Raw genomic sequence first — 13,286 nt, 5'->3', positions numbered from 1 at the left:
CACTTTGGTAACTTCCAATAATTTTTTTTTTAAAAAAATATATTTTTTTGGTACAGGTTTTCACATCGTTCCAAGTGGAACAGTTTGTAACAAGTTGGTCTTCTATCAGCAGAGGAAGAAATCCTGGGTTCATTTTTTAAAGAGAAACCTGGTCAGAGACCTGCTAGAGACAGTCTGTGAGGCACCCAAAGCTCTCCTTGCTCCGGATGTCACCTTGGCCGACTTAAAATTTTTCCTGTACTGATCAATGTGTTAAACAGGGGACATGTGCCTTTTTCTTGAAGTCTTTGGAGTAGGCTTTTCGGGGGGAGAGGGGGCATGTTCTCCTAATTTGAGGATCTTAGGTTAGCCTTTAAATTGAAGGGATTAAGTTTATTGAGAGTCCTAGTAAGTTTTAGTAAAACAAAATCAGGAACAGGGGAGAATCCATCTCAGGGCCAGTAAGGCCTTAGCATGAAGGCAGTGAGCAGGAGAGTACAAGCCTAGAATGAAGGTCACAAAAGCAAGATGTTTGGCTTAGAAAGTATTGAAAGCTAAAGACAAAATCTACTTACCATGCTGTTATTCTAAATTAGTTTAGTACTACAATGGTGCCAGCCCAAAAAGAATGGGCTTTAGTCACATCTCCAGAACATACCAGCTACTTACCTCGGAAAACCTAATTAAGCTCTCTTGAGTATCAGGGTCCTTATATGGAAAATGGTCACCATTCCTTACTTTGCTAGTAGGAGGGTTGTATAAAACATAGGAGGGTTATATAAAACAAGGTAAATAAAACATAGGGGTTATCATGTGCTTATCAGGTTCTCTTTCCTCTGTCAAATAGAACTGAAAAGGAAGCAACTCAAGGAGTATCAGGGTTCTTTTTTGTTTTTGTTTGTTTGTATTTTTTTATTCAGATGTCTATGCAAGTGTATCTAGATGGTAACACATTAAAAATGGCAGTGATACAATTTTGGAAAGGGAGAAAATATGTCGATGCTTTAGGAGAGCAATCATTTATTGTCAAAAGTAATTCTGTTTCTTTATGCTGCGGGGCTTTCTAGGAAATAGACATGGTGAATGATTTCATTCTCTGTTGAATTATAACTGTGGGGTGGGATATGACAAATTGATAGTGCAATGCTTATGAGTAAATTCAAGATTTTTGAATTTCATCTCTTAAAAAGTTATTCTGTTTAGAAAATCAATGTGAAAAAGACTGCTCTCTTGGGAAAATTTTAAAGAGAATTCTATTTCCTTGTTAGTTATATTTTGGCTGAGATTTGCAAATTGAGGCTTATGATAACTCTGGAGACATTTAAAAATATTCTCTCTTTTTTTTTTTAAAAAGTTGTCTACGGCCATGCTATCCTAAACAAGCCCGATTCCATCTGATCTCAGAAGCTAAGCAGGGTTGAGCCTGGTTAGTACTTGGATGGGAGACCACCTAGGAAGACCAGGTGCTGTAGGTGTAAAAAATAAAAAATAGGGGATTACAAGCTGACAAGGTCCTTGCAATCTGTGAGGTCAGCCAAGTGTTGCCTCACCTAAAGAGGTCAACCAAGGGTTGCTTCGCCTAAAAAATTTTAAAAATAAGTAAATAAAAAATAAAGTCCCATGCCACAACAAAAAAAAAACACATGCATGTTGTACTTTTCAATTGAAATGTTGAATACATATTAAAATGTAAATAAGTGTAATTTATTCATTGTAATAATAAGTGAAATAATTTGATTATTAGGAAAGTTAAGATTACCCATCAAAATCTAAATTGTGACTCTCCAAGTACACAAACGCATCTGCATGAAATTTCAGTTTGTGGCATTTCTCTTGGTGCATTTATTTTACTTAATGAAAAACTTTAATTATTTATTTAGCTATTTATAAATTAATGCTTACTTATATTGTGTTTAAGGCACAAAAATTGAAAACGAATTATCACAGTTATAAATAGTTCTTTCTGATGGGGGCTATATTTGTTTGTATTTTTTCATAGAAACTTTTACTGTGCTTTTTGTATGGAAAATTTTTAACTCATTTTTGACAGAAGATGAATACAGGTACTTTTTCTAACTAATCCAAAATGACAATTGTAAAGTTATAAAATCATAAAGAATTTGTAAGTGGATAAGTGGGCTTTTCTTATGGGCTTTTCAACACATTCTCTCCTGGGTAGGAAATAGTCCACAATCATATTACTCCTGAATATGGGTGAAGAACTAGAATAAAATAGAATAGGCTGCAGAAGCTTGATGCCGAGAGATCCGATGCTCTAGAATACTCCTTCCAGTGAGCGAATGTCATTATGTCACTGGTTTCTTGGTCCCCAAAATGCGCTGCTATAAATTTCTAAAGATGTTTAAAGTGATGTTTTTATGAGTATTTAATAACAAGCTTTTAAAACAATGTTTATATGTCCTCTTTAAATCCCATTTCTAGAAGAACAATGTGTAGTAGAAATTTGGAATAAGACTTTGATTCAATTTTTTTATTCTTCCTCTTTCAGTCTATGGAGTTGGACAAAACAGTTAACTTCTCTGAGCTTTTCCTCTCTGAAAGTGAGAGACTTGGTCTAGAACTCCAGGTAATCCCTAAGACTTTCTGGCTCTCAGGTTTCTATAATTAAAGACACACTGAAGTCTTCCCTAGCAGAACTTAACCACTATTTTTCTAATTATTTCTTGATTTTATGCAATCACTAATTAATAAAAAAAAATCCCTCTTTCCTCAACTTGTAAACATATGTACTAAACACTTATTAGTTTTTTTCAACTGTTTACATTTACTGAGAGATTCTAGGTTTGTCGGCTACAAGAACGAGGCTTGATTATAAAGTAACGAGAATGTGTATTTCACAATCCGCGGTGTCTACATGGCCAAATACGTGTTGAGTTTTAATGCAATCACTCAGGAAGCTACATGTTTACTCTGCCGAAGCTGTCATTACTCAAACCATCCTGCAACTCCTCTTTTGGAGTTGTTTTTGGGCTTAGGAAGAAAGGTGCCCAAGCAACTATCTCCTTGTTTGATAGTGTATTTCTCAATCTTTGACCCCAAATGATATATTTCGGTTTGCTTGTTTGAGACTCTTTTATTACTCTCACTTCTGATTGACAGCACTATCCAGAAATCAAGGCCACTGTCGCAGGAAGTTTTTCCAGTGTAAGATTGTTCTTTGCAGATATTATGTACTACATAAATCTTGCTAAAGAGAATCTGCTGAAGGCTTTGAAAATAATTCACGGGGAATTCAAAACAATTGCAATTTTCCCAATTGTAGCCTCACTAGAATAAATATATTGTCTTCAAATATAAATAGAATGTATGTGCTAAATGTATTTCACACACACACACACACACGCACACACACACACGCACACACGCACATACCACTATTACCGAACTCAACTTCATGACTTACCCCATTACTTGATTCTTGCAATAACTATTTGAGTGATTATTTGAAAAGGATGAGAACTTATTGAAATATGGACATTCTAGTATACTTATATAAAAAGGAACGTTCCACACTTATAGCCACACCTCATATGTTTGCTCATTCATTGTTCATGAAAGTTTCTAGATGAGAAAGCTATGGCTTTCTTAACATAAGGTATATTTCAACCCCGCACAGCCCTTACAATAAATAACTCCTTTGTGTTGTAGACCTTAAATCTATTATGATACATTTTAAGTAGAAATTTTCTTTTTATTCTGGTCTCAGTACAAGTATCTGTTTACTGTCAGGCATAGCATTCCCTATAATGGCAGTTTTCTCTCATTTCTGGGCCTTATTCTGTCTGTTATTGGAGTCATTGTTTATTTAGAAATTTGTTTGTTTTTTACAGAGAGGCATCCGGTATGTGTGGAGTCTTAGATAACGCTAAATAAATGCCAAGAAGATCTTATATCTGCATAACTATGAAATGTTCTTGATTATTAAGTGACATCACTGTTATGACACACACATGACCATTACACTCGTTTGCATAAGTGTGGGCACAAGGCCATTATCTAAATCATAACTACTTGTAGCAAACATCTTTAAATATGCAATCAACCAGTGACATAAGAGTTAGTCCTGTGGTCTCACAGTAGAATCAATGAGTTTTTAAAGAGGCTGCTTTCTAGGCAACAGGTAGAATTTGGGGGCGTTTTTCATTTCTGACCCACTGATAAGTGTTTGCTGCTAACAAAAAATTGGAATCACAAAGATATATCTGAAGCAATAATTATTTAAAAATATACACAGAGAAATTGGTTCAGAATAAATGCTGTTTCTCATAGCACAGAATCTCTAAAAGTTCAGAAAATCATCGTATTGGGGAGGGAGTAGGGGGAAACAACAGAAAAAAAAAGTGGCTTCTGTCACCACTTACGAAAGCTTCATTTGGTTGTCAATCAATTGAAGGACTTCGCAGAAGATGCTACTTGTGAAATTGATCTCAATTAAAATCAGTCTGAGTGTGTGCTCTCTCCCTCAGTAGCTCTGGGCCGGTGAGAGGGGGCTTTGAATTCTCTGTAATAGCCCCAGCACCTGTCTAGAAGGTACTGGCACTCTTCCTTTTTTTAATTTTCACCTTGACATTTTCTTCTAAACAGTCTTTGACCTCCGCGGTATCCCTCGTGAACTCCTTTCAATGTTCTGGGCTTTTCTCCACCACGTTGTAATGGGAATGCGGTGAGGAATAGGAGGGCCGGGCAGTCTTTCACCTCTGACAGCATGGCCTGCACGCAGCACAGCTGTCAGGACACTGACATGCCTCTGCAGCAGGATAATTGGGTACTTGAGGAAGATTCATAAGGCAATATGCTGCGGAGCCCCGGGTCCTGCCCTGTGGCAACTTGGGGCGGTGAGGGGAGGAAAGAAAGAGAAGTTTCCAATGGGGAATAAAAATCCAGTCTCGACAAATAATAATCTATTTATAACAGGACATGATGAAGACTTTTGTTCACAAGAAGGCCACAATTCATGCAACTCGGGGAATGATTTTTAAAGATTTCGAGATTAAACTCTAGGCAAGGTGAACCAAAGAGAAGGTAGTGAGAGTTGGAGGCGCATCTGCCCATCCAGGAGGAAAGAGGGAGTCTCCCGTGGGATAAGTCCTTTCATACCAGAAGTTTGTTGTTTTAATCAAAGCAAGCCACCTGACAGCTCATTACTAAGAGACAACGAGAAGTGACTTTATTAATATAACGCGGAGTTGGTTCCTCTGCAAATTAAAGTTCTTTGTTCACGTGTGACAGTTTGCTTAGGAGGCATCTGTTAAAGGGTGCCACATGGGATAACATTTTAAAAGTTCGACATGATAACAATTAACCTATAATTCCTTTTTCTAATATTCTCCGCTTTCAATTTTATTAGATAAATTTATCACGAAAGGTGATGAAGACAAAATCTTTCATGTGATTTCCTTATGAAGTAGCCCCTCGTGACTGGTGTAATCTGTCACAAACTTATTGGTGTTTATTTTCCCAAATATTTCATGGTTTTGCTTATGGAATGTGACAGGCTGGTGGTTAGTTCACTTTCTTTTATTGTGAAAGGCCAGGATTCTTCATCAAACAATATCTTAGTGGTAAAAATAATAAGGGGTTGATTTAATCAGTCTGCATCCATTGTGTTAGCGAATGTGAACAGAGTTCAGGTAATAGTCTGCACTGTCAGAGGCTTGAGACGGGATTTTTTTTTGTCTGCAGAGATATCCTGGGAATTCTGAAATCTTGTATCTATAAATAGCCGAAAAAAGTATGTAGAATATAAGGGACTTATATTTGATAATCTGAAAAAATGATTTGGAAAGGCAGCAGTGAGCATCTGTAAATAATAGCCCGTAATAGGAAAATCTCATATTCACTTTCCAAGGTGTCATAATCTGGGTTTGGAAGGCCACATAACGTCTCTCTTCCACTCCAAGTGCTTTCTCTCTCTTACTTTTACTCCACTGGAAATTACAGCTAATTTGACCCATGGAAACAAATATGAATATTCTAAGCATTTAAGTGAGGGGAGGTGTTACATTTGTCCTCCTTGGACAATGAACAGAAACTTCTGTGACTTGTCGAATTGACTTTTTCTGGTTGGTTAATTAAATATTGTCAGAAATAAGTTTCCCCATGAGAATTTTTTTAAAGAATATTATTAAAGAGATCTGCTTTACACTTCTAGGACTTTTTTTTTTAATCATAAAACCTCTAAAAATCAAAATGCCTGAGTATATCTTAGAGCAATAGTGCGTATCTATTCAAATTGTTCTTTATTTGGGATGAAAATTCAGAGGTTACAATGGTTTTGCTTCCTGATAGCCAGAGAATGCAGGGCAAGCATAATAAGTGGATTAGGACATTAAACAGGTAAATGATATCATATTGGCATTTAAAGTTCTTCTCAGTAGAAATAAAGAATACAACATGTATTTCAACTTGAATTATGTCTCTAAAAGAAAAAAACTATAAATGTTCTTTCATTTACACATCCAGTATTTACTTAGAATCTTCTATGTGCCAGGCATTGAGCTAGCTACCTAGTCTGAATAAGACGAATATGAGCCAGTACTTGCCCAGAGAATTTAAGGCCAGTGAGCACCCATAACTGTAATTAGGGTCAGGTGAGAAGTCTGCCGAGGGCACAGCAGGGGCATTAATAAGAGTGGTACAGTGTGTGTGTGTGTGTGTGTGTGTGTGTGTGTGTGTGTGTGTGTACGCGTGTACGCGCCCATACATACACATACATATAATCTCGGACTTCTTACAGTAATTCTCCTCTACATTATATAAGTCATCCAAAAATGATTAGAAAAATAAAGAACATTTCTGCTTCCCCTTCATTCATGTCTTCCTCATTTTCCAAATCTGTGTATTATCAAATTAAAAACTCCAATTTGATAGAACCTATGTGGGGTCTTCCTCATGACATGTCTACACACAACTCTGGTTTGAGATAAAGATGATGAGTGAGCTGCCCCGCAGGGGGGCAGGCCAGGCTGGCTGGTGGTCAGGGCTGCTCGCTGAGAAACCTAGTTGTTTCTGAGCTCTCTACCCTCACCTCTCCCTTCCACTCCATCCTCTCTGTTCCCCACTTGTATCTGCCCCTTCCGCCTTCCAAATTCATCTTCTTCTGCTCCTCTCTTCACTCTGTATGGTGGGTTTGTGCCCCATCCTATCCTGCTCGGCGGGTGGCTATCAAATTCAACAAATTAACTTAAACTAAATTCCAGATGTCTAATAATGGCTTAGCCAATCTATCTTGATATTCTTCACAAGACAGCATGCTCAAAAAATGACAGCATTTGTTCAGGCATCTGGGGTACATGCTCAGGTGCCTAGGGCCTGAGGCAGTCATTCCCGGCTCCAGCCACCCACCCCCACTGACCTCCGGAGACTGACGGTATCAGAGTCCAGCACTTCTGTGACCATTTGCACCATGCCCAGCATACAAAGCACAGCCCAGGAGTTCTGGGGTTCATGCCTCCCTATAACATTCTGGCATTTTGTTAGGGACCTTCAATGCCCTAATACAGAGGAGAGGTGTCCAGCTCAGTGATTCAGAGCTCTGGAGTTTGACTCATCCGTGCTGTAAATCTCGCTCTGTTCTGTTAGCTGAGTGACTTTGGACAGTTTATTTAACATTTTGTATATCAGTCTCCACCTCATGGGCTTGTAAGGCGGATTGGACTCTATGAGTTAATGTGCATATAACACAGTCAGTGGGGAATTCCTATGCAGGGTGTGTTCTATCAGTAGTCCTGCCTGTGTTTGTGGGTATTTTAGGCAGTAACAAGGCCACGGGGGCAGAGATTGAAAGAGAAAAATATTGAGAGTAAGTCTCTTATTTCAGAGCACATAGCCTATTCACGGGGGCAGAGATTGAAAGAGAAAAATATTGAGAGTCTCTTATTTCAGAGCACATAGCCTATTCGCTTTCATATTTCTATGCATAAATGAATCTGTAAATTATATCTCGTATTCTCTTTCCTCGAAAGCACTGCTCTCCTTTCACCTTTGTTCTCCAGCTAACTCCTTGTTTTTTCAGCTTCGATGTGACCTCCTCTGGAGGTCCCTGCATGGACCCAGTTATAGGCTTGTGGAGAAAGGCAGGTAAACAAATAAACCAGGTTATTGAAACTCATGACAGAATGGAGATAAAAATAGATGCTCTACATATTTCCAAGGAGGTAACTTGAGGACTGAGCAATGAAGGAAGGGAGACACCCAGCAGGGGCTTTCAGTGGAGGGATCTGCAAAGTGCAAAGGCTCAGAGGTGGATGTCAGTTCAGCATGTATGGAGAACAGAAAGGAGGCAGGTGTGGCTGGAACTTGGTGAGCACGGACGAGGCAGTATTAGAGGAGGTTGGAGACACAGTGCATCGATCCTGATTACTAGCAAATACATAGTAGAATCTTGTTGACCCAAAGTTAGAGGTAAACTTTCTGCCCAGTCCTTCAATTATAAACTCCCCATTCTTCGTAACTTGGTAGCCTTCATCACCTAGTGCAATGGCACTAAGCAAAGACTGGATGACTATTACCGGAATATTCACTAGAATGAATTGAATACTAGATACACGTGGGACAGTACACTGTTATTTTAATAAGACACTGCACTTCACGCAGAGAGGATGTCTTCTCTCTATCTAAGGCTCTTCTGGCCCTCTTGCCCCACCCACTTGTTCTGTGTTTCTTCAGAGAATTCTTGAATGCCATTTAACATTGAATAAAATGACTTCCCCACCCCCCTCTCTTGCTAATTATAATCATAGAAGCAGTGAACTAAACAGTTGGGGGTGAAAGAAATTCTGATGATGTTAAAAATGCAAATAGTTTTCACACCAGATTTCATTTAACTAACAGTCCTGATCTTTAAACACTAAATGTTTGAGTGTGAAACGTTTTATTCACAGGGGAGATAGTCCACATGAGGCTAGTCTGAAGCCTATTTTCCTTTTGGGAGTGATTTTAAGGTAAACAGGATGCATATTGTTAGCAAGTTATTAACTAGCAAGTTGAAATTCTTTAAAACGTTTAAGGATGTGAATGACATGATTGAAGATTAGCAGGCTTGGGGTACTCTGGGGCTGCTTGAGTTTAGGAGAAGCCAATTCATACAAGAATCTGAACGGATGTTTGTGTTATCTGTGTGTTTGACTAATATTTGAATGAAATGTTTTATATTTAATCAAAGCAAGATTGAAATTCATTATTACTGCTGATATGCAGTACTAATTACAGGAAATATCCAGCCCTTTCAAGTTCAGTGCCAAATGCAATATATTCTCCGGAGGGGGAAATTGTAGGTCTTAGATCTGGAAGGGAATTTAGTTCACTGTTTTTTAGCTATTTTAAATCCAGACTCTCTTTTGATTTAAAAAAAAAAAAAAAACCAAAAAACAAAACAAAACAAAAACCTTGCCTTTATTATCTTTAGCCTTCAACTTCTTTAGTTTGTATTATTAAAACAATAAAACTTTTTTCAAAAGATGAGGTTATATTATAAGGATAAATGTAATTTTTAAGGCTCTTCTGTCCTATCTGATCCTGCATTATCCTGGTTAAGAATCACTGCTCTCTTCAGAGATGAGAAAACTGAGTCTGTGTAATTAGGTTTTGAGATTAAACTTGGGCACAGAGCTTTTAAACAGTAGAGGAAGTGCATGCTGGAGATTCTTTCCCCATGTGTCTTATTAAAATGCTAGGGAGTCTAGAAATCCAAATTCAGGTTTTTCAGATACTCAGGCCTATTTCCCCTGTCTCCGCCATGTTCTAAACCACTGTGATAGGTGAGTCTCCCCATGTGAGCTAGCATTACAGCTTCATATTTTTCTCTGCATCTCTGTGTTTTACTTACATAGCAGCAAACATATGGACCTAAGTGATCATTCTGCGAAACATGATGATCTCTGGAAGATGTAGACGGTATACGTTAGAAGTATGTGCCACATTCTTTTAGAAGAAAGCCCTATGATGTCACAGAATAAAGTGCAACTGGCATATTTTTAAAACAATATTATCAGGAAGAATGATGGCAAATGTGATCCGCTGGTGGGAAATTGAAATCACAGATTAAATTATATTTCTGGCTAACATGGTCACTAAGACCAAAGCAAGTACCAGCAGAACATAGCCCTAAGATATTGAATAAAGGTTATGTGATTGAAAAAGAAGATAAATCAGATAGGAGCAAGAGTCTTGGTAAGGTGTCTGGTTATAATGCTTTCTGGCTGGTAGAAAAGGATCCTGAAATCTTACAGGTTCAGCTAAACAAAATGAGCTGGTTCCTTCCTGAAAACTTCACTGAAACTTGTTTCCATGGTCTCTGTGTTAGAAGGTAAAGCAGAATAATAATTACATTTGTTATTATAATAAACATTAAACCATTATCTGAGGGGCCTCAAATCCTAACTAAAGGTCAAGATAAAAGAAAAAGAATTAGATATTTATAAATGCTATATATATTTGTAAGTGCTGAGATAAGCATATTATATAATAGATTCAAAAGTATATATGAATACATATATGCACATTAAATAAAACAACTATATAGAAAATATAAACTATTTTTAAAACTTAATTATATATATTAAAACAGAAGGGTTCATTTCGATCACTTGTTGCAATCATTTATTTTTAGATAATAAAATTAAGGTATCCTGGAAATGCTTATCAAAACCTAGTCGATCTCAACTCCATGACGGCTTTGAATAAAACAGAGCTTGAAAGATGGAAAACAGAAACTTACTTATAGAATGAATGGGGGGAAAATAATTATAGAAATAAATGGAAGAAATCCATAGAGAAGTTCATTTATTTTTAAATTATGACTAGACTTGAAGAATCCGACTTAAAAATGGGCAATGATAAGGACCCCCAGGTAAAATTCGGTGGTGCAAAGTTTTGAAACTGTAAATGAGAAGCTATGGAGCATTTGGGAAGGTTGTTGAGCATTTGAATATGATCAGAATAATACAGAAGAAGTGACATATGTTTGAACTGATTTATAGAAGAGAGGCAATAAATACTTTGAGTGATAAAAGATTTTCTATAGAGTTAAAGATGAAGCATGCTAATGAAAATTATGGTCTGTGAAGATTATTGCTGAAAGATACTGAGGTTAAAAAAATAATTGGAAAGCTAGAGAACTGAGTAGTCCCTGTACAAGTAACGGGAAAATCTACCATTTTGTGGCCAGATGTTTAGTATTTAATATCGCAAGTTCGGTCAGATACAAGCTTTCTCGCTGTTAATTGTACTAAGGGCTCTTGATTTTGTTTCATTGAATGACCTCATTAATGGTGGACCAGTGGAGCTACTGTCTTCTGATGAGGCTTAGAAGCATGTGTGTATGTGTCCTAGAAAATTTACATTTACATACAGACCTCTCTCTTTCGCATCTTGAATTCTATTTTATTACCAGGCCCTAAAGAGTTTGTTCCCTTGGCCAAGTAACCAGAAGCTGAAGATAGGTAACTCTGAAAAGACCTTAAGGGAACTTGTTCTTTTGAGTTTTGTGTTTCTACTCATAATGTGGTCATAACTTGTTTGTTGATTCATTTCTACTTTAACCTTAGATAGTTATTCATTCATTCATTCATTCATTCGTGCTTTTGAATTTGTATATTTATTTTTAATTAATTAATTAATTAATTAATTAAATGTTTTTATGACAACAGCACCTAGTCTTCCTAGGTGGTCTCCCATCCAAGTACTAACCAGGCCCGACCCTGCTTAGCTTCCGAGATCAGACGGGATCGGGCTTGTTCAGGATGGCATGGCTGTAGACTAATTAATTAATTTTTATGATGACATTGGTTAATGAAATCCTGTAAGTTTGAGCTGAGCATTTTTTTTTCCCCACATACTGGCACTCTTTTATTTATTTTTTATGGTGACATTGGTTAATGAAGTCCGATAAATTCCAGCTGTACTTTTTAACGGTAAGGCATATATATATATCTACATTGTGTGTTCACCTCCCATAGTTAAATTTCTTTCTGTCACCACATATTTGACCCTTTTACCCCATCTACCTCCCTCTCACCCCTCCCTGCTACCCTCTACTCTCTGGTAGATCTTAGATATTTAATCTTAGATTTGGTTTCAATAGACTTCATTTTAGTTCTTTCAATTGTCTGCAGAGCTAAAACAATGCCCTACTGTTAAGGATGTTAATTAATGATAGAACACATTTCCACACACAAGTGCATGTTTATCAAGCAAAACCTCAGAGCACGGAAGAAGACCTTGGTTTACATGTTGTCTGATTATTCTAACCCCCTTTTATTTGTTTTATTTGGGAGATGCAAGTAGGTAAGAGACTTGAGCTACAAAGGCCAAATCACAATCTCCTTTTACTCAGCTAGAGACCACAAAACATACCCAAGGAAATGTTTTAAGCGGCACAATTTAGAGATAGTGAGGGAGAATAAAAGGTGGTTCTTTTATAGTGGCTGAGAGAAGTTGAAAGGGCAGCGTTTTCACATCGAGGAAAGGAACATAAGCATATTCCCAGTGAGCGAACCCATCTTCATCACGACGAGGATGAAATGGAAAGCACCGTGTGGGCGGTGGTGATCTGAAATGATGTGCGTCCCCTCTGAAAATTCAGCACCTAGAAACACACTCGTGTGTACATGGGTTTTCTACATTATATTAAACTCTTCAGAAACAGCTTAGTTTTAATATTTTATAAGAAGAATCATGAGATAAAAAGAAGCTCTTATCTATGATAGGAGGCACACATAAGCTCTGAATATTTAATTCTCTGGAAAAAATATCCCTACTACTAATTATTGTCCAAACTCTTCTCATTTTATTGGGTATAACTCCATTGAATTCTGTTCTTCATTAATCATCTTTTTAATGAGAAAAATACATTTAAATATTCATGTCAAATAGAAACTAAAGCAAAACAGATCAGACTACTCTAGTAATCTCAGAAGAGAAATTTAAATTCTATATTTAATTTGTAGGCAATTACAAATTATATTTCCAATCAGAACAATAGACTGTGATAAGTTATGGGGGTGGGAGGTTGGGAAGGTTGGAAAAATATATTGCTTTTCTGTGTGATGATGACCTTGGAAAAAAGATTCCCAGATCACTTCAAGCTTGACAATGATAAGGATCAAAACACATTTAGTCCATAATTTCAAATGGTAGCCAAAAGAGAGAAGGAAGCCTAGAATTTAAAAAAGAAATGATGAAATAGAAATAAATGTTCAGTGCACTTAAGAGTTTGGTCATCCACATTTCCACACGATGGTGCCTTTCTCTGAGGACAAGAAGGCAAAGGTGCTTGGTGGACTCTG

General features: G+C 37.1%; 1 non-coding gene and 1 pseudogene across 1 annotated transcript; one reads left to right on the top strand and one right to left on the bottom strand.

The window, feature by feature from the left end:
- Window positions 1–1,335: 1,335 nt before the first annotated feature.
- On the top strand, window positions 1,336–1,454 carry LOC112482643 (annotated as a pseudogene).
- A 10,185-nt stretch (window positions 1,455–11,639) lies between these two features.
- Window positions 11,640–11,758, bottom strand: LOC112482577. The gene has a single exon (XR_003047358.1). It is a non-coding gene; the product is annotated as a 5S ribosomal RNA (ribosomal RNA).
- Window positions 11,759–13,286: the final 1,528 nt, after the last annotated feature.

The sequence above is a fragment of the Pteropus alecto genome, unplaced genomic scaffold, assembly GCF_000325575.1.
Source record: "Pteropus alecto unplaced genomic scaffold, ASM32557v1 scaffold185, whole genome shotgun sequence".
Classification (NCBI taxonomy): Eukaryota; Metazoa; Chordata; class Mammalia; order Chiroptera; family Pteropodidae; genus Pteropus; species Pteropus alecto.
The sequence above is the reverse complement of the archived record's forward strand: the minus strand, read 5'-3'. Positions and strand labels throughout refer to the sequence as shown.